The 21,153-nt window shown below is 37.6% G+C and overlaps 1 long non-coding RNA gene across 2 annotated transcripts in view; it reads left to right on the top strand.

The window, feature by feature from the left end:
* LOC309631158 overlaps positions 1-21,153 on the top strand; it is a 163,096-nt gene that overhangs the window by 111,998 nt on the left and 29,945 nt on the right. The window lies entirely within an intron of this gene.

Below are 21,153 nucleotides of genomic sequence, written 5' to 3'. Positions count from 1 at the left end.
TACAGACAGTAGTTATAATTTCAGTTGACTACATATGCTGTCCTAGATCTTTGACTTTCTAGTAGATGCTGAAAATATGTGACCTGGAGTTTTTTTCAGTTTATGGACAAGGTTTTTCATGTCCTCTGACTCTGAAGAAAGCAAAGGTCCCCCAAAAGTTGGAAAAATGACTCACTCGGGATTTAAAATTTCTAAAAGTAGGTTTTAAGAAAATGGATGTTGAGAGATAATGCTTACAAAAATAAATAAAAGGAAAATGGCAGAAAAAATATTGATCTTGTTTAGTGGTTCTAGATATTTTTATGTGGATCATGTAGAAAAGACCATGATCCTGTATCTGTAAGAGATAATGAAAAACTGCAGCACAAATTATTCAGTTCTAGCAGTGCAACTTTGTAGATACTCATTATATGCCAAGAAAGATAAAACACCTAAAACTGGCACCGGTTTGGGGAAACTTGAGTCATGGGACAAACAACGGTAAGTGAAAAATGTGGAGGTGAAAAAATTAATGAAGCAAGAGGCCCTATGGAAGTTTATCATCAAAGCCTTACACAGGGAAGAGGGTCTCAACTTTGGAAAACTCATGGAACTTACACGGAGTTACAAGGGGAAGATGTGGGAAACCAACCCAGCGTTGCAATTGTCATAAGGGCAGGAGATTCTCTATGGCTTGTGGCACTTAAGGGAAGGTAACCAGATCACATACATATCAATCCAGTTGCTACCATCAATTTCAACTTCCCCCAAATGAACTCAACTATAAAATACTAATTTTAATATCATTTTTAAACAACAGCTATACTTAAGAATTTTGGTCTTTAAGTGTTTCAGGCCTTTTATTGTAGATCTTTGGGAATGGACCTCTTGGGGGATGGATCCCAGGAAATATTGATTTTTTATGTAATACGCTGCAATATTTTGGCTTTGGGGTGTGGGATTAAGTTAGAGTTTTAAATTGTTTTGTTTGAATAATTCTGTGCCTATTTATTGCATCCTCCTCAATGCTCTATGTATAGTATTTTCTAGAAAAAAATTTGTCTAGTTTTCTAAGCTAAGACTTGCTTGGACACTGGTTGCCTTCTAAGCAAGTGAGGTTTATATCAATTTTTCATAACTTCTTAATATACATTTGAGTACTTCTTTGTCCTGTCATTCTCCACGTCAGTGGAAGAAGGGTATCCTTCAGTCTCCTGAAAGCAGACCAGTAGGAAAATAATTATAGCAAGCAGGCAGTTATTGCACAAGATATTTTTTCAAGCTCTGGTGAAAAAGGTGATTAGTGGAGAATGAAAATTACCTTCTAATCCTTGAAGACTAGGTAAATTGTGGGAGCTACTCTAGCCACAACCCTTACAAGCTTCGAATAGATTCCACGGCACTAATTTCTTTGGAAATGAAACAATTCATTAGTATTTCATGAAATGTTTTATTTGTTTATCTGTTTGCAGTCAATACAATGCAATATCCCATTTAAGATATTGTATCCCTTAAAAAAGATGTGGTACACACACACACACAATATGGAATATTATTCAGGCATAAAAAAAAATGAAATAATGCCATTTGCAGCAACATGGATGGAACTAGAGATTATCATACTAAGTGAAGTAAGTCAGAGAAAGACAAATAGCATATGATATCACTCATATGTGGAATCTAATAAAAGGTACAAATAAACTTATTTACAAAACAGAAATAGACCCACAGACATAGAAAACAAACTTATGGTTACCAAAAGGGAAGGGGTTGGGAGAATAAATTAAGTGTTTGGGATTAACATATACACAGTACTATATATAAAATAGATAACCAACAAGGCCCTACTGTATAGAACAGGGAACTATACTCAATATTTTGTAGTAATCTATAAGGGAAGAGAATCTGAAAAAGAATATATATATGGTGAGTTTTCAGTAATACTTAGGTGAAAAAATAAGAGCTCTGGGTTAACTTTCTGATCTGACTCCAAAAATCCATTAAATTGAATAGCACTTCTGAACGCATCAGAGAGGAAGACACCAGGAAGCTTTTTGGTGAGAGCCATGTGGCTGACAGGGTCTTGGTGCTCCGGCCGGGTGTCAGGCCTGAGCCTCGGAGGTTGGAGAGCTGAGTTCAGGACATTGGACCACCAGAGACCTCCCAGGCCCACGTAATATCAGTTGGTGAGAAATCTCCCAGAGATCTCCATCTCAATGCTAAGACCCAACTCCACTCAAAGAACAGCAAGCTCCAGTGCTGGATACCACATGCCAAACAACTAGCAAGACAGGAACACAACCTCACTCATTAGCAGAGAGGCTGCCTAAAATAATACTAAGTTCACAGACACCCCACAACACAACACCGAACTTGGTTCTGCCCAACAGAAAGACAAGATCCAGCCTCATCCACCGGAACACAGGCAACAGGCCCCTCCACTAGGAAGCCTACACAACCCACTGAACCAAACTCACCCACTGGGGGCAGACACCAAAAACAATGGGAACTATGAACATGCAGACTGCAAAAAGGAGATATCAAACACAGTAAGGTAAGCAAAATGAGAGGACAGAGAAATACGCAGCAGATGAAGGAACAAGGTAAAAGCCCACCAGACTAAATAAATGAAGAGGAAATAGACAGTCTACCTAAAAAAGAATTCAGAGTAATGATAGTAAAGATGATCCAAAATCTTGGAAATAGAATGGAGAAAATACAAGAAACGTTTAACAAAGACCTAGAAGAACTAAAGAGCAAACAAACAATGAGGAACAACACAATCAATGAAATTAAAAATTCTCTAGAAGGAATCAATAGCAGAATAACTGAGGCAGAAGAACGGATAAGTGACCTGGAAGATAAAATAGTGGAAATAACTACCACAGAGCAGAATAAAGAAAAAAGAGTGAAAAGAATTGAGGACAGTCTCAGAGACCGCTGGGACAACATTAAATGCACCAACATTTGAATTATAGGGGTCCCAGAAGAAGAAGAGAAAAAGAAAGGGACTGAGAAAATATTTGAAGAGATTATAGTTGAAAACTTCCCTAATATTGGAAAGGAAAGAGTCAATCTAGTCCAAGAAGCACAGAGAGTCCCATACAGGAAAAATCCAAGGAGAAACACACCAAGACACATATTAATCAAACTATCAAAAATTAAATACAAAGAAAAATTATTAAAAGCAGCAAAGGAAAAGCAACAAATAACACAAGGGAATCCCCATAAAGTTAACAGCTGATCTTTCAGCAGAAACTCTACAAGCCAGAAGGGAGTGACAGGACATATTTAAAGTGATGAAAGGGAAAAACCTACAACCAAGATTACTCTACCCAGCAAGGATCTCATTCAGATTTGACAGAGAAATGAAAACATTTACAGACAAGCGAAAGTTAAGAGAATTCAACACAACAACCAGCTTTACAACAAATGCTAAAGGAACTTCTCTGGGCAGGAAACACAAGAGAAGGAAAAGACCTACAATAACAAACCCAAAACAATTTTAAAAATGGTAATAGGAACATACATAGCGATAATTACCTTAAATGTAAATGGATTAAATGCTCCAACCAAAAGACATAGACTGGCTGAATGGATACAAAAGTAAGACTTGTATATATGCTGTCTACAAGAGACTCACTTTAGACCTAGGGACACATACATACTGAAAGTGAGGGGATGTAAAAAGATATTCCATGCAAATGGAAATCAAAAGAAAGCTGGAATAGCAATTCTCATATCAGACAAAATAGACTATAAAATAAAGACTATTACAAGAGACAAAGAAGGACACTACATAATGATCAAGGGATCAATCCAAGAAGAAGATATAACAACTGTAAATATTTATGCACCCAACATAAGAGCACCTCAATACATAAGGCAAATGCTAACAGCCATAAAAGGGGAAATCAACAGTAACACAATCATAATAGGGGACTTTAACACCCCACTTTCACCAATGGACAGATTATCCAAAATGAAAATAAATAAGGAAACACAAGCTTTAAATGACACATTAAATGAGATGGGCTTAATTGATATTTGTAGGACATTCCATCCAAAAACAACAGAATACACTTTCTTCTCAAGTGCTCATGGAACATTCTCCAGGATAGATCATATCTTGGGTCATAAATCAAGGCTTGGTAAATTTAAGAAAATTAAAATCATATCAAGTATCTTTTCCAACCACAACATTATGAGACTAGATATCAATTACAGGGAAAAAACTGTAAAAAATAGAAACACATGGAGGCTAAACAATACACTACTAAATAACCAAGAGATCACTGAAGAAATCAAAGAGGAAATCAAAAAATACCTAGAAACAAATGACAATGAAAGCACGACGGCCCAAAACCTAAGGGATGCAGCAAAAGCAGTTCTAAGAGGGAGGTTTACAGCAATACAATCCTACCTCAAGAAATAGGAAACATTTCAAATAAACAACCTAATCTTACACCTAAAGCAATTAGAGAAAGAAGAACAAAATATGCCCAAAGTTAGCAGAAGGAAAGAGATCATAAAAATCAGATCTGAAATAAATGAAAAAGAAATGAAGGAAAGAATAGCAAAGATCAATAAAACTAAAAGCTTGTTCTTTGAGAAGATAAACAAAATTGATAAACCATTAGCCAGACTCATCAAGAAAAAAAGGGAGAAGACTCAAATCAATAGAATTAGAAATGAAAAAGGAGAAGGAACAACTGACACTGCAGAAATACAACGATCATGAGAGATTACTACAAGCAACTATATGCCAATAAAATGGACAACGTGGAAGAAATGGACACATTCTTAGAAAAGCACAACCTTCTGAAACTGAACCAGGAAGGAATAGAAAATATAAACAGACCAATCACAAGCACTGAAATTGAAACTGTGATTAAAAATCTTCCAACAAACAAAAGCCCAGGACCAGATGGATTCACAGGCGAATTTTATCAAACATTTAGAGAAGATCTAACGCCTATCCTTCTCAAACTCTTCCAAAATATAGCAGAGGGAGGAATACTCCAAAACTCATTCTACGATGCCACAATAACCCTGATACCAAAACCAGACAAAGATGTCACAAAAAAAGAAACCTACAGGCCAATATCATTGATGAACATAGATGCAAACATCCTCAACAAAATACTAGCAAATAGAATCCAGCAGCACATTAAAAGGATCATACACCATGATCAAGTGGGGTTTATCCCAGGAATGCAAGGATTCTTCAATATATGCAAATCAATCAATGTACTACACCATATTAACAAATTGAAGGATAAAAACCATACGATAATCTCAACAGATGCAGAAAAAGCTTCTGACAAAAATCAACACCCATTTATGGTAAAAACACTCCAGAAAGTAGGCATAGAGGGAACTTACTTCAACATAATAAAGGCCATATATGACAAACCCACAGCCAACATCTTTCTCAATGGTGAAAAACCGAAACCATTTCCACTAAGATCAGGAACAAGACAAGGTTGCCCACTCTCACCACTATTATTCAACATAGTTTTGGAAGTTTTAGCCGCAGCAATCAGAGACAAAAAAGAAATAAAAGGAATCCAAATCTGAAAAGAAGTAAAACTGTCACTGTTTGCAGGTGACATGTTACTATACACAAGGAATCCTAAAGATGCTACCAGAAAACTACTAGAGCTATTAAATGAATTTGGTAATGTAACAGGATACAAAATTAATGCACAGAAATCTCTTGCATTCCTATACACTAATAATGAAAAATCTGAAAGAGAAATTAAGGAAACACTCCCATTTACCATTGCAACAAAAAGAATCAAATACCTAGGAATAAACCTACCTAAGGAGACAAAAGACCTGTATGCAGAAAACTACAAGAGACTGATGAAAGAAATTAAAGATGATACAAACAGATGGAGAGATATACCATGTTTTGTATTGGAAGAATCAACATTGTGAAAATGACTGTACTACCCAAAGCAATCTACAGATTCAATGCAATCCCTATCAAGCTACCACTGGCATTTTTCACAAAACTAGAACAAAAAATTTCACACTTTGTATGGAAACACAAAAGACCCTGAATAGCCAAAGCAACCTTGAGAAAGAAAAACGGAGCTGGAGGAATCAGGCTCCCGGACTTCAGACTATACTACAAAGCTACAGTAATCAAGACAGTATGGTACTGGCACAAAAACAGAAATATAGATCAATGGAACAGGGTAGAAAGCCCAGAGATAAACCCACGCACATATGGTCACCTTTTTTTTTGATAAAAGAGGCAAGAATATACAATGGAGAAAAGACAGCCTCTTCAAAAAGTGGTGCTGGGAAAACCGGACAGCTACCTGTAAAAGAATGCAATTAGAACACTCCCTAACACCATACAGAAAAATAAATTCGAAATGGATTAAAGACCTAAATGTAAGACCAGACAGTATAAAACTCTTAGAGGAAAACATAGGCAGAACACTCTATGACATAAATCACAGAAAGATCCTTTTTGACCCACCTCCTAGAGAAATGGAAATAAAAACAAAAATAAACAAATGGGACCTAATGACACTTAAAAGCTTTTGCACGGCAAAGGAAACCATAAACAAGATAAAAAGGTAACACTCAGAATGGGAGAAAATATTTGTAAATGAAGCAAATGACAAACGATTAATCTCCAAAATATACAAGCAGCTCATGCAGTTCACTATCAAGAAACAAAAAACTCAATCCAAAAATGGGCAGAAGACCTAAATAGATATTTCTCCAAAGAAAATATACAGATTGCCAATAAACACATGAAAATATGCTCAACATCACTAATCATTAGAGAAATGCAAATCAAAACTACAGTGAGGTATCACCTCACACCGGTCAGAACGGCCATCATCAAAAAATCTACAAATAAATGCGGGAGAGGATGTGGTGAAAAGGGAACCCTCTTGCACTACTGGTGGGAATGTAAGTTGATACAGCCACTATGGAGAACAGTATGGAGGTTCCTTAAGAAACTAAAAATAGAACTACCAAGTAACCCAGCAATCCCACTACTAGGACTATACCCTGAGAAAACCATAATTCAAAAAGAGTCATGTATCACAGTGTTCATTTCAGCACTATTTACAATAGCCAGGACATGGAAGCAACCTAAGTGGCCATTGACAGATGAATGGATAAAGAAGATGTGACATATATATGCAATGGAATATTACTCAGCCATAAAAAGAAATGAAATTGAGTTATCTGTAGTGAGGTGGATGGACCTAGAGTCTGTCATACAGAATGAAGTAAGTCAGAAAGAGAAAAACAAATACTGTAAGCTAACACATGTATATGGAATCTAAAAAAAAAAATTGTTGTGAAGAACTTAGGGGCAGGACACGAATAAAGACACAGACATAGAGAATGGACCTGAGGACACGGGGAGGGGGAAGGATAAGCTGGGACGAAGTGAGAGAGTGGCACTGACATATATACACTACCAAATGTAAAATAGATAGCTAGTGGGAAGCAGCAGCAAAGCACAGGCAGATCAGCTTGGTGCTTTGTGACCACCTAAAGGGGTGGGGTAGGGAGGGTGAGGGGGAGACGCAAGAGGGAGGGAATATGGGGATATATGTATACCTATAGCTGATTCACTTTGTTATACAGCAGAGACTAACAACAATGTTAAGCAATTATATTCCAATAAAAACGTTAAAAAAATCCATTAAATTAGTTTAAATACTTCTAACACTTTAAGTGGTAGAGTAGGTACAATATGATTATTTCTTCATTCATTTTAGGGTATTTTCTTTTGAGAGAGCATTATACAGGTAGCTAATATCATGGCCATGTCTACAAAGAGACAAACCATCTTGGGAATGGGGGAAAGAAAGGGAACCATCTCTGCGTCTTTGGTCTACATGAATGATCCCACATATCTGGATACTTAGAAACATCTACATACTTGAATGGGATTAACACAATATTTGGATGACTGAAAACATTGTTCTCTTTACATAGAAATATTTGAACATTTTTGCGTAGGTCATCTCAAACATGGACGATATAATGTAACATGTCAAAGATATACTTTGTTCTTGATAAGATCCTTGTGTTCACTTGCCTGCCATAACAATGGCTTTAATTTGTGAGATATATATGGGTGCCCAAACCACCAACTATGTCAGCAGAATGGACTTGTAATTCCCCTCCATTAGCCTAACTCACTGTAAACCCATGGCTAAAACAGGCACAAAGATTTACAAAGAATGACAGCATTGATGGGATGCCATAGAATTTCATGCTGCACCTGTTCTCAAAAATAAAGTTTCCTGTCTTTGCAGCTTTCAACATAGCACCTTCCACTGATGCTAAATTTGTTGATTATTAAAAAAAAAAAGAAAGAACGATACAAACAGACAGGGAAATAAGGTGCCTACAACACCCCTTGTTGAAGGCTGCATTACTTATTATGCTTGGATGAATTTATATTGGATAAATCTAGTACGAAGTGAAAACCTTATTTCCAGCTGAGGCTTAAAAATGTTTTACTAAAACATGCTTAAGCAAATGCATTTTGATGCCTCACAAGGAAAATACACACAGAGCTCTCTTTGCAGAAGTTCAATAAATTGTGTATTGGCAGCTGAAGAAAGATGTTCTCTTTCTGACTTGCATTCATAGATTTGCACTGACTTAATTTAAAATTCATGGTATGCAGAGAAGAAATGGTTAAATATGACTTTTGGATGATACCTAACAAGGAAAAGTCAATTTTTCTTTCCTGTTCAGTAGTGAAACTCCACATCCTCACCCAGAAGCTACTTTTAAATGGAGGGTCCCTTCACCATGAAGGTCTAAGACAGTGGAACTTCGCCTTCAGTTGGCATTTCTCCACCTTACAGGGTCTGAAAAGCTTTCAAATCCACCTCAAGCCCAGGCAGTGGCAAAGTGGGAGAGGAATTGAAGAAGCAAAAATTAAATATTAAAGTACATAAGAATTAAATATTACTTATTTAAATGGCAATTATGCAGTTGAAAACAAGATCATCACACCTGTACAAGAAAAGGCATGCAAGCCCAAAACATCTGCTTGGATCCACCTGCCAGGCACCTGTTTTGCTGTTTCAATGCCATTTGATTGCTGGAGATGTAGAGGCTCTTGTGAGGTAATGAGTGATTTTACATTATGCATGATTGAAAACAGGTGTTCTAATGCTGTACAATTCTATGCATGAATAATTCAGTTTGTTTAGAGCAAGATCTTTAAAAGAAGTACTGCATGGGCTTTATTATTTCTATAAACATGAAGGTTATTTTTTTTTTTAATGTGCAAGGATTGTTCCTTTTCAGTCAGCTTGTTTATGGCAATTTTTGTGTAATTTTATGGATGAGGAATAATATCTTGAAAGGTAAAATTGATCATACTTAAAACACGTAAGAAGTAAAATTGAAAGGTCTGTTAGCGAGAGGAAAACGGTATTAAAATTCAATGTTCTAAGGGAAAATGCCTGATTATTTCCTTCCTGCTTTGCCTGCTTTCTGACGGTAACAAAACATTTATCTGAGAGCTATAATTAGGGAGGGGTGAACTATTTGGGAAAATAGAGAAATTGTTTTGTATCTCAGCCCAAAAACCATGCAGAGCCCAGACTTCCTTAAAGACAGAACTGATGTTAGCAGCTCTCTGTTCTACTTAGAGATCATGAGTTCACACCCTTCTGTAATCCACTGTAGGAGACCACTGAGAAAGACAATCTCCTTCACCCCAATACCCACTTCAAGTTTTGTCTACCCTGGTTTTCTAGAATCAGAAGTGTTAGCATCAGAATATTGTGTTTCAAATAGCAAGTAAAATCCCTACACTCCCAATGTGAAGATTTAGGACCTCACCAAGGACACATGAGACTTGTTCTCTTAGAGACTTGGTGTCTTGGACACTGAAGACCAAATACACTATAGTGTCTTGAACCACATGTTATTAAATATTTAACATTTCTAAGGTGTGAGAGAGAGAAAACATATTTGCTTCAATTAATACTATTTAAGTAATGGAAAGACAAAGCAAAAGAATTATAGTCATCATCACATTGCTATTACTAATTTACATCTGTTGAAAGATTCATACCATACAAACCATAGTATAAGAGAGTTATTGACACATAATAATCCCTTCCTAAAATATACCACCTCAGCAAGTAGTCAGCTTTGAGCTTTGAGGTTTGGCTCTCTTCCCTCATTTTAAGAGCTGTGGGGAGCTTCACAAGGGAATCTATTATTGAAAACCTTTGCAGTTAGAAGTAAACTCTAAGACTGGTCCTTCATGTGGGGAGCAGCAATGGGAAAGTCACAAAGAAAAATAGAAGATTTGGTATGAAGGAGAACACTTTCATCGCCATTGCCACAGTGAATTGACCTTATTCCCTCCCATGAGGATAAGGTTGGTGAGCCGGCCTTTACAAGTATTCACCAAATGTAAGCGTTGGCCTCATAAACTCAGAGAATCCATGCCAGGAAGGGCTTCAGGAATCTAAACTAAAGGATGTAAGTAACCAGAAGATAAAAATGTTGGTCTGGCAATCCTGACCTAGCATAAAATGACCTCTTTCTCTAAAAGTTAAGACAGCAAAACTTTCTTTTTTAAATCTGCTAACTATTTATATAAAATCTCTTTTTTACTACACGTCTCAATGCTGATGAACACCTAAAATATTAAGTTGAGTCATGAAATTGCAATATTTGTTGGTAAAAGCTGGTTGAATATTAGACACTTCATGTGGTTCAATCTTATCTCTGCTAAGGATCCCTCAGTTGGAGGCCTCACTTATTCTTGAATACAATCAACCATACCTTCCATTGCATGCAATCCATAACTAGTAAGAAAATCCATGCTCCTGATAGGAGGAAAGGCAGAGACAGACAAAGTGTAATCAGTGTTCAGCAACCACCTTATGAGAGGGCCTTGCAGCCACGGTAGAAGCTGGGAAATTCTCCACCTCATACTCAGAGGTGGAGTCATTTTTCCCCACGAATCAGCTGTTCTTAATGAATGGTTTGAGCAATAGATTGAGGTAGAGCTTTGCAGCTCTGCCTGTGTATCTTGGAATGATAGCTGGTAGGATTCTTTCTCTAACATTAGTGAGATTATGTGTAGGGTCACACAGGTCCAAAGCCTCATCTGAGCTTTCAGCCAGTTGCCAACGTCAATTCACAAGCACATGAAGGAGCCAACTTGGCTGTCTATCCCAAATGAGTCTTCAAATGTCTCCAGCTCCCACTACCACCTGACTGCAAATGCTTCATTGATTAGCTATGGCTGTAGATACGTTGCCGCTCCTCCCATTGATAGGCGGGGCCTATTTTCCCTCTTTGAGCATCAGAGCTGACCTTGGACTGCTTTGACCATTAGAATGTGGTAGGAGTGGTGTTCAGCCAGTTCCAGGCCTACTCGTGAGAGGATTGCCAGTTTTTGCTCCTTCTCTCTGGGAATATTGGCTCTTAAAATCCAGCTTCCATTGAGAAGTGAGACTCGTCAACCCGCTGCACTGTGGGAAACCTGAACCACATTGAGAGGTTCCGGATGATGAGACGCAGTGTTGACGAGAGACAAGAAGCACGGAAGCAGCGGGTATGTGAGTGAAGAAACCACCTTGGAAGAGGTTTCTCCAGCCGGTGCTGCTCCAGAGGCTGCCCCGGGGATCAGAGAGGAGCCCAGCCAAGCCCTCCAAACAGTCCTGACCCACCAACGTGTGAGTAAACAAATTGGTCATTTTAAGGCACTGAGTTTTGTGGAAGTTTGTTGTGAAGCAATAGATAACTAGAACTTGCTTCAAGAAAGAACACAGATTCAGCCACTAAATAGGTGTGGGAACTGAAGAAAACTAGTTAATCTCTCACCCTCAATTGTCCCGTCTCAAAAATGGAGTAATGGTATCTTCTGCCTGCAAGGATTGTTTTGAGAATGAAAACACATGACGTTTTCAGAACAGATATAAATCCTCAAAAATTGTGAGTCATCATGATTACCATTCAGAGCTCTACAAAGAAATAGAATATGTAGGAAGATAATTAAGCTAGAGTGTCCAAGCCACTTTACATAGACCTGCAAAGCTTCTTGAAGCAGTCCTAGCTTATTACCTTCTGCTTTTTAATGTGACAATTGTAGTTTTCCTTTTAGTATGAGGCGGAGCATTTCCCAACTTCTACTGTGGTTGCAAAGCCTTCTCAGAAAGTGGTTGCTGAATGTGTATTATACATTGTATTTGTATTTCCTCCTGTCAGAGATACTCACTTTGGAAGTCTGGAAGCCCAGATTGGAGAGTAGTCAGGTGCTGTGTGAATGTAAATAATTAATTCCAGTGGCAAATTTAACTCAGAGCGCACTGACCATAAGACAATTCCTGTGCTTATCTGAGGTGTCCAAAAGGGTAGATACTGGCCAGGGCAAGGGGTGGGGGGTGTCTGAAAGATGGAGAATTTGGCAAAGACAAACTGGTATCTTTTAGTTTTATCCAGGCCCAGACCCATTTGAGACCCCTGGTGTGTGCCCATGGGCTGATGTGACCAGTGACCAGTTTCTTGTGGACCGACAAATGGTTAGCAAGCCTCTTAGAATGTCTTTAGTGTGTATTTATAATAATCCCACATATGATAAAGCTCAATTTCTACTAAATGTATTGTCAAGGCTTTGAAAAATTATCATCAGTGGTGAATTGAAGCAGGTGAATATTATTGATCATTTGATTGTAAGCATCTGTACTAAATTGTCAGTAACTTGGAGTGTTAATACTTTAAGTACTGACTTAAATTGTCAGCACCTTAACCGTAGAAACCATACCTGTTTAACTTGTGCATGCAGGCAGAGCCTAAGCAATTTTAACTGGAGAGGCAGCATCGTGTAATGGTCAAGAGCATGGGCTCAGCTCTGGTTCATGACTTAACCAGCTGTGTGTCGTTGATCAAGTTACTTTACCTTTGTGCCTTCGCTTCTTTATAAAGTGGGGATACTAGAAGTATCTACTCATTGAGCTCTTATGAGGATGAACCGAATTAATATTTGCAAAGTGCTTAGTACAGAACCTGGGACACTGCAAGTGCCATGCTAGTATTAGCTAATTAATAATTAGTCTTAATATTTATACTTTGGAGATGAGGAAGTTGAGCCTAGACAAGTTAAATAGCTTAGATACCCTTCACTACAAGGTCGTCATAGGGCAAGATTTAGAACACATATCACAGAAAAAGAAAATAAATATTCAAATACTGATAAAAGTATGTTGCTATAGTACATGAAGGTTGAGGTGAGGATTAAGAATTATATAAAAGTGTTTAAGGTCATTGGAAAGTGCTTACATACTTTGGTATATATTAACAAATGAAAAGGTAAGATAAGGAAAATATAGAGTTGCACAAAGTTATGGTTGTTTGAAATAAGATTCAAATTAAATTGGATCCTCAATATTAGCAAACAGGGTACTGATTTTGCAGTTCAGAACCAAATCAAACTATCTGCTTAACATTACTAAATTTAGAAAAACTTAAATGAAGTAAACACAGTTGAAAACTTCAGAGAAGCATGTTATAAATTGAATTATTGCAACAGGGTTTTACAGTACTGGGTGAGTACAGTCGTGCGAAGAGTTTAGAAGAAATTAAAAACCAAAATGCTTGCTCCTGAACTGCTAGGGGTCAGTTGAGGAATGAATATCTGAATATCTAAATCACCCCAAGGACAATGTAGGCAGGACCAGTCCAAGAAAGGGCTAGAATCATTTTCTGGAGCAAATTCACACATGGCATGAGGAGGCCACAGATGGAAAGAAAATAGTGCCCTTCAGTAGTCATACTCAGACAGTGTGACAAAAAATAAGCACAGGGCTTCCCTGGTGGCGCCGTGGTTGAGAATCTGCCTGCCAATGCAGGGGACACGGGTTCGAGCCCTGGTCTGGGAAGATCCCACATGCCACGGAGCAGCTGGGCCCGTGAGCCACAATTACTGAGCCTGCGCGTCTGGAGCCTGTGCTCCACAACAAGAGAGGCCGCGATGGTGAGAGGCCCGCGCACCGCGATGAATAGTGGCCCCCACTTGCCACAACTAGAGAAAGCCCTCGCACAGAAACGAAGACCCAACACAGCCATAAATAAATAAATAAAATAAAATGTGCAAGTCAACCTTTTAAAAAAAAATAAGCACATTTGTTTGGCAAGTGAGTAAATAAATGTGTGTACACATTTGTAAAATTACTGTATAGTCCACTTATGAGAAAAACCTTCTCATCAGGTAGAAGTTGGTTCTCCCCATCCCAGGATTACTGCTTCCTCCGTATTCTAGCTCCACCTATTCTCCCCTAATTGATTGCTCTTTTTAATTGCATCTCAGAGTGCACACCTTCAATTTGCTTATACATGGCAGACACACACACACTCACATATACACAATAAAACTTTGGCATGTGATAGGCATGAATGCCAAATTGCAAATTGAGGTGTATAAGGAATTTAATTTTTCTATAACTGAATCTATTTTCTATTTAAGCCTTGTTTCACTATGTATTGAAAATTAAATCCTCATCCAATAGTCTCCCATCCCTAAACTCAATCCTTGAGAAAGGAGTACCTAGTATTAAGAACAAGTGGGTATGAGATGAGTGGGGAGAGAGGAATCTGGTCCAGGTTGTCAACATCCATTCACACGGGCATCTACTGAGACTTAGATCACCCATGGGACCTTTGCTCCTGAGCACATGCTCTTATTGCTGTTTTCTTCTTAGTGCAAACTCAAAGCCTCTCCCGGCCAGCTCTCTCACTGGAGGTATCACGCTCTTCTCTGCCTCAGAGACAACCTTTACATGCTTCTACTCTGGGATTTCTGGAAATGTGCTCAGCCAAGCTCGCTCTATCTAGATGTTCTGTGAAGTCATGTCTGTGCTACTGGCCCCTTACAATGCTGGGTAATGGACAACTCTGGATCTTGCTGGCTCTCTAGACTTGATCTGGTGTGGGGGCACATTCACCTTTTTCTCAGACACCCAACCCTAGCCAAGGTTTATATCATCCCTACTTTCCTCCCTGCCCCTTTCCTCAACCTGTAGAATATTTTGTATTTCCAGAGGGGATCTTCTCTTACCTACTAGGAATTAGTCCAAGTCTTTTCTGGTAAAAATCTTATGCCATAAGTACTTTAGTGTTTAGAAACACAATAATCTGAGGTTCTCTGGCATTCCAAAGCCCTTTTCAAACTGAAGATGTTTTCTCCCTCCGATTTATCAAACCCTCTCTTGGGACAACCAATGCCTCATGGCGCAGCAGACAAGGGAGAGACAACTGTATAAGCAATCATTAGATGAGGAGATACCAGGGGAAGTACATCAGTTAATATTAAAAGTTTATCCAGTTATTTGTAAATCAGCAAATCATAACATTTCTGAACCTGGCTACAGGTGACTTTTCAATAATTTCTCCCATGTACTTCCCCCAACTTTTAGATCTCTGAACACAAATCCTCTTTCATGCTTTTGCGCCTTTACTTATGTGACTCCTGTCCAAACTACCTTCTTCTCCTTTGTTGCCTGGGCAATTCCACACGTGCACAGTAAAGCATCATGGGAAAGAGTGTGGTGTCTGGGTTCAGGCCTGAAACCCACTTACCACTTACTCCATGTGAGGAGGTGATAGACAAGTTACTTAACCTCTCTCTGCCCAGTTTCTTCATCTGCAGCATGGGAATTACAAGTGTGCCTTCCTCGAGGGTTCGCTAGGGAGATTAAATGAACTAATATGTATAAAGTACTTAAAATGGTATCTAGTGAATAAAAGGCACTGACTGTTTCCACTCACCTTTCAAGACTCATTTAATACCATTGCTTTCCTGATAGCCTTCGTGAATGACTTCGACTTGGATTCAGTACCTGTCTTCTGAGGACCCACAGCTTGTCATGCTCACCCCCATGTTACTCCCATTCTTCTGACCCTGGTAGTCAATTAAATTCAGAGGCCAGACTTCAGCTCCTGAGGGTGGTGAAAGAAGGGGTCAGAGGCATTGATTGGAAAGGGCACAGGGTGCATTTTCTCAGGGGAGAGCAGTCTTTCACGTTTTGTAGAGTAGCCTCTTGTGAATATATTTGCTGCAACTTTTGATGTTAAAAGAGTCTGTTTCCTTCCCCAATCCTACATAATATTATAAACTCCACTTCTGCTACATTAGCACACCAGGAGGAGTGGTGGGGGAGTGGAAGAAAGGAAGGAAGAAAAAAAAAGATTTGTATCAAAATATTAGTAGAGCTAGTATTTAGTGGAAAAGCATCCCTACTTTTTCTAATAAAGGAAAAGTGGTTAATGGAGCAGAATGACATGTTCAAGTTTATAGGTCACATGGCAAGCAGTTAAATCAAGACAGTTTAACTCTTAAGACTTCTATCATCTTGGTGTTTAGTAACTGTAATTCTATTTCTCACGGGAGTGTGCCATCTCTGAAGAATGTATTATAAGTGATATCTGGCCATTGAAGACAGAAAAGTCTAGAAATTGGACCCTGGCTTCTCTCACTGCTCTGTAGACCTGCCTGGCTTGTTTGGGATGTAATCCCAGTTTCTTAAAGCTTTACTATTAAACTTATTGATTTGAATCTCGTCCCAATGTCTCAAGTTTCTTGCCACAGATACAGTTTTTATCTTAAAGCAAATCCTTCATTTTCCTTGTCCGTACAAAATTCCAGGGCCTGGATATCATCTAGTCTTAGGGTAACATCTTCCAGATTTGTGTAAAGCTGATTACATGTTGCTGAACAATCAGATTTTCTTCTCTAAGCTGTACAAAACCAAGTGATGACAGCTCTGGCTCCTGGCCACCAGCAATGTGATGATGCAGCATGGGTCTTTGACAGCCGTGATTCGATCTTGGGTGTTCTGAAATGGCGACATACTCCTAAAGAGAGTGGAAAAGGGACTCTCACGTGTTGTGATGCAATGACTGTGTCATGGTTGTTTATACCATCTTCACTCCCTCCCCTTCTTCTCCATCCAATCTACCTGTCACATTCTCTTTGCACGACCACTTACATTTTTGTACACGCTTATATTTCTAACTGAGGCCTGTTAAATGTTGTAAAGAAGCTACTTTAAGAAATGGAGTGCCAGTGGAGGATGTATTCTGTTTGGAAATGCAGGCAGAACTTGATATAAGTTTTTAGGAACTATCAAACCTAAAATGTGGAAAATCTTGAGCTGGGGCTCCACTTTTCTTGTCTAAATGTCCCATTCAAGTTTTCCTCTCTCTTATTTTGCTAATCTGTTATCTCCTGAGCTGCAATCACTGATGCCATGTGCCGAGGCATGATGGTGATTCCTGTACTTTGATTCAATTTTTTTCAACCTTCTGCTATAGGGACCATCTGTGGAGGCAGAAATGTGTGCCTAGAACACACAACCAGCTTTATTCAGCTTCTCTATACCTGAATACAGAATTCTGGGAATTCACAGAGGCTTTTGCCATTACGGAATGGAACACTACTAACTTGAAGAAAACGTAGGGAATGAGAAAATGACAATCAAGCAAAAGGTTCACTGAGCTTTATTAAATATTTACCAGGAGTAAGGTCCTGGGGTAGAAAATGTCAAGTATACCAAGTATAAGACAAAGCCCCCAACTTTCAGAATTTCAATCAGTTTGGGGAATCCCAGCATATTGAAAGTAACTGGAAATACTGAACATGACATACAAAGTTTCAATTTAGTTCTTGAGAAGATTAGTTCCATAAAACATTTGAAAGTAAAATGGGGATCATTATGATTTGTAGCAATCAGAGGATGCTTTAAAAATCTGGAACATAAATGGGGCTGTGAAAAGCAAGTAGGAATCAGAAATTTCAGAAGCAAAAGGAAGAACATTTCAGATGGAAAGGAGATGTGAGCAAACTTTCCACCTAGGGGAGATTGAAAGAGTGTGGGAAAACTGAGGGATCGAATTTGGCTAAAAGGCTCACATAGGTTTCAAGCAGAATGACCATGCCTGCCACCTAGTAGGATTCAAGAAACATTTGTGAAATACATGATAAAGGCTTTAAAAGATGGGATGATATCACATTATGATACATGGCTATTTTCTCTGTACTTTTCTAGTTGAAGGTGATTGTTAATGTGATTAAAGCTGAATGTGGAATCTTAATTTAGGCCTTCTAAATATGTGCTAAACCTTAATCTTCATTGGTCATCAGAAAATGTGTTACAGTCACAAAGGGAACTGAGTGAGACCATGTTAATGGGTGAGATTAGAGGCATCTGCTTTGTTGGAAAAGAACCCAAGGTGTGGAAGTAATGTCTTAAAATACTTGCCTGTAAAGGGACTCTGTGAAAGCCAGCTATCTGGAGGAAGTATCCTTTTCCAGTTTTGCTAAAGAGTGTGCCAGCATTTTGATTGCAAAAGTTAGAGGGAGCACCCTGTGTTACACTGGCCTGTTTGACTCTCTTCTCCAGATTCTAAGCTCCCCAAAGAAAGAATTGACTTCTTCAACATTGTAACCCTACCACCTAGCAGAAGGCCTACCACATATTCAGTGCTCACTAGATACCTGTTGCCTAAATTAATCTATTAAAATACCTGATGGGGTTCTTTAATTCAGAATCACATCAAGTCAATGAAAAGATAAACCGAGACAAATTAAATGTACACGGTGGAAATAGCTAGATTACCCTAGGCATAAATTAAATATAACTGTAAACAGCTACAACTGGATGACTTACAGTTGTGTCACCAATTCCCCCGCAGGTGAGATTAAGAGAACAGTATCTAGTTTGGACCCTCTGAAATCCTCTACTCGGTATGTTTTTGAGAAACTGCTGATTCTCTCTCTTTCTGGTTCAGGAAGGGGTCATTCCCCAATGTTTGCAGATTTTCCAGGTTTTTGTAATTGCTCAGTTTATTTTTAGAACCATCCTGAAATTCCAAGGCATTTTGTTCTCTCCAGTGCTCTGCTACATGATTTTTATTAATCCCGTACTGTCCTGGAAGGAACAAATTCGTTTCTTCAGAACTACAGCCTCTACCTGGAATTTCTGATTATCATATCATCCTTACTAGTCTATTTTTTGTTGCAGTACCAGGAAGGGTTATTTACATTTTGATCCTTTTTGTGACAGAACAGTTTCCTGATTGGAATTTAAAGATAAAATTTAACATACTTTAGCAGTCATCTAAATGTGATGCAAAAAGTATTTAGAAAAAACAAAAGCCAAAATAAAACCTGCAAAAAATAGTTTTATACATTTTCTGTATTAAATTCAAAAAATAAAGTAAATATGAATAAGAAAATTAAAACATACCCCAAACCATAAAGTTGTATATATGTATGTAGTATCAAATTTCATAATTTCACTTAAACTTAAAACAAGAATTTAAAAATCCCTGAATAATATTGAAGAAATTCCTAAATTCCAGATACATTTAAAATTATTCCTAGATATACTAGTTACTAAAAATAAATTCCTCTCAAGGAAAAGATTATCACAAAAATTAAGAAGCTAAGGTCAATAATTTTTAGCTACACGATAAAAAGAAAAATGAAAATTCACTTTTTCTATTCATTCTGAGTCTTAATGTTTTTAAATTATAAATAATTGTATAATAACATTTATAATAATTTCATTACATTTCATAATAAAATTCTCATAGTTATTTTGAAGTAGGTTTATATTTACATTATCAGATGTTTGCTTCTGGTTCATTTACCACTGTCTCTCTTGTCCTGAGTGATTTATTTGGAATTAACTCTTGGTTGGCTTGAAACTAAAAAGCTCACAGGTGCTGAACTTCCTGAGCATTTTTATGTTTGAGAATATTTGTTCTTTCATGTTTTATTTAAACAGTATTGGATCTGCATTTAATATTTTCTGACCTTTTACACATAGTTCCATTGTCTTCTGTCATTGAATTAGTGAGAAGATAAACTCTATGAGGAAAGATAGTTTTGTCTGTTTGGTCTTGTTGTGGCCTGAAACCATCTTACACGTAGGGAATGCTCCAGAAGCATTTGTGGAATGAATGAAAGAATATTGTGTAAAAAATCCTGATACTAGCCTGGATTTTATTCCTGTTCAGGTACCTGAAAAATTCTTTCATAATTCTTACATTTTAATGGCTTAACTGGAATGTATTCTGGCACTGGCTTTCCTTATACACTTACTACTGCAACACAAATGGGCCTTTCTGTATTTCAAGAAAATATTTCTTTTTTTGTTATTAAAACTATCAAATTTAGACAAATTCCTGCCTAAAAAATTGGGGATAATAATGGTATCTACCATGGATATTTAAATGAGTTAATACAAGTAAAATGTTACATGGGCATAATTGTTATTTGATCTGACACATCCTCCCAACATAATTCTATCTCAGATTTCATATTATTTTTAATATGTAAATCCTATTTACAGAAGATACACATAGGAGACTATAATTACATTTCCCATCTTGAACAATTTATGATTTTCCCTGAAGTTAATAATTACCTTGCTTTTTGTTTGCTTTAGTTTTCCTTGTATTATTTACTAAATCTTCCCCCAAACCTTACCTAGAGGAAACCTCATTTCAATGTGTCTAAACACATCAGTGGTCTATCAGTTGTATAGCCTGCTCGCCTGGTCTAATAGAGGCTTGTGCTTCGTGGCTGCTACACAGCTATCACCCCAGTCTTGCCCTTACCAACTGCCTCTGTTCTTAGATTATATGTCTGTGTCTTTCTTGAATTACTCTTTTGTTTGCCCATCATCTAGGAATTTCCTGAGAAGGGTGTATATTAGTTCAGTAACTTGAGAGCTTACATGTCTGGGAGATAAATCACATTTATTTTCCTATTCTACTGAATTTTCCTTTCTTCTATAATATACTTAATTTTCAAAAGCTCTGGGCTTTCCTTATTGTTTTTGCTTTAATATTTGTTTTTGAATAGCATGCTGTTCTTGTTTCATGGATACAGCACCTGCTCTGTAATCTAGCTCTATCCATTGTATGCATTTATTTTGTCTCAGTTTATCTTTTTATTGACTTGATAAAGTAAATCCATATGTATAATTAAACTGCATTAACTCATCTATTAATTAATTGAGCACTTCTTTTCCATATGTTCAGATCTCTAATTTGGTAACACCAAATATTTTTGTATTGACTATATGTTCCCAATTTTATTAATATTGCTATTTATTCAAAATCTTTATTCCCTTT

This window comes from Balaenoptera borealis, assembly GCF_965194805.1.
Source record: "Balaenoptera borealis genome assembly, chromosome: 6".
Lineage (NCBI taxonomy): Eukaryota > Metazoa > Chordata > Mammalia > Artiodactyla > Balaenopteridae > Balaenoptera > Balaenoptera borealis.
The sequence above is the reverse complement of the archived record's forward strand: the minus strand, read 5'-3'. Positions and strand labels throughout refer to the sequence as shown.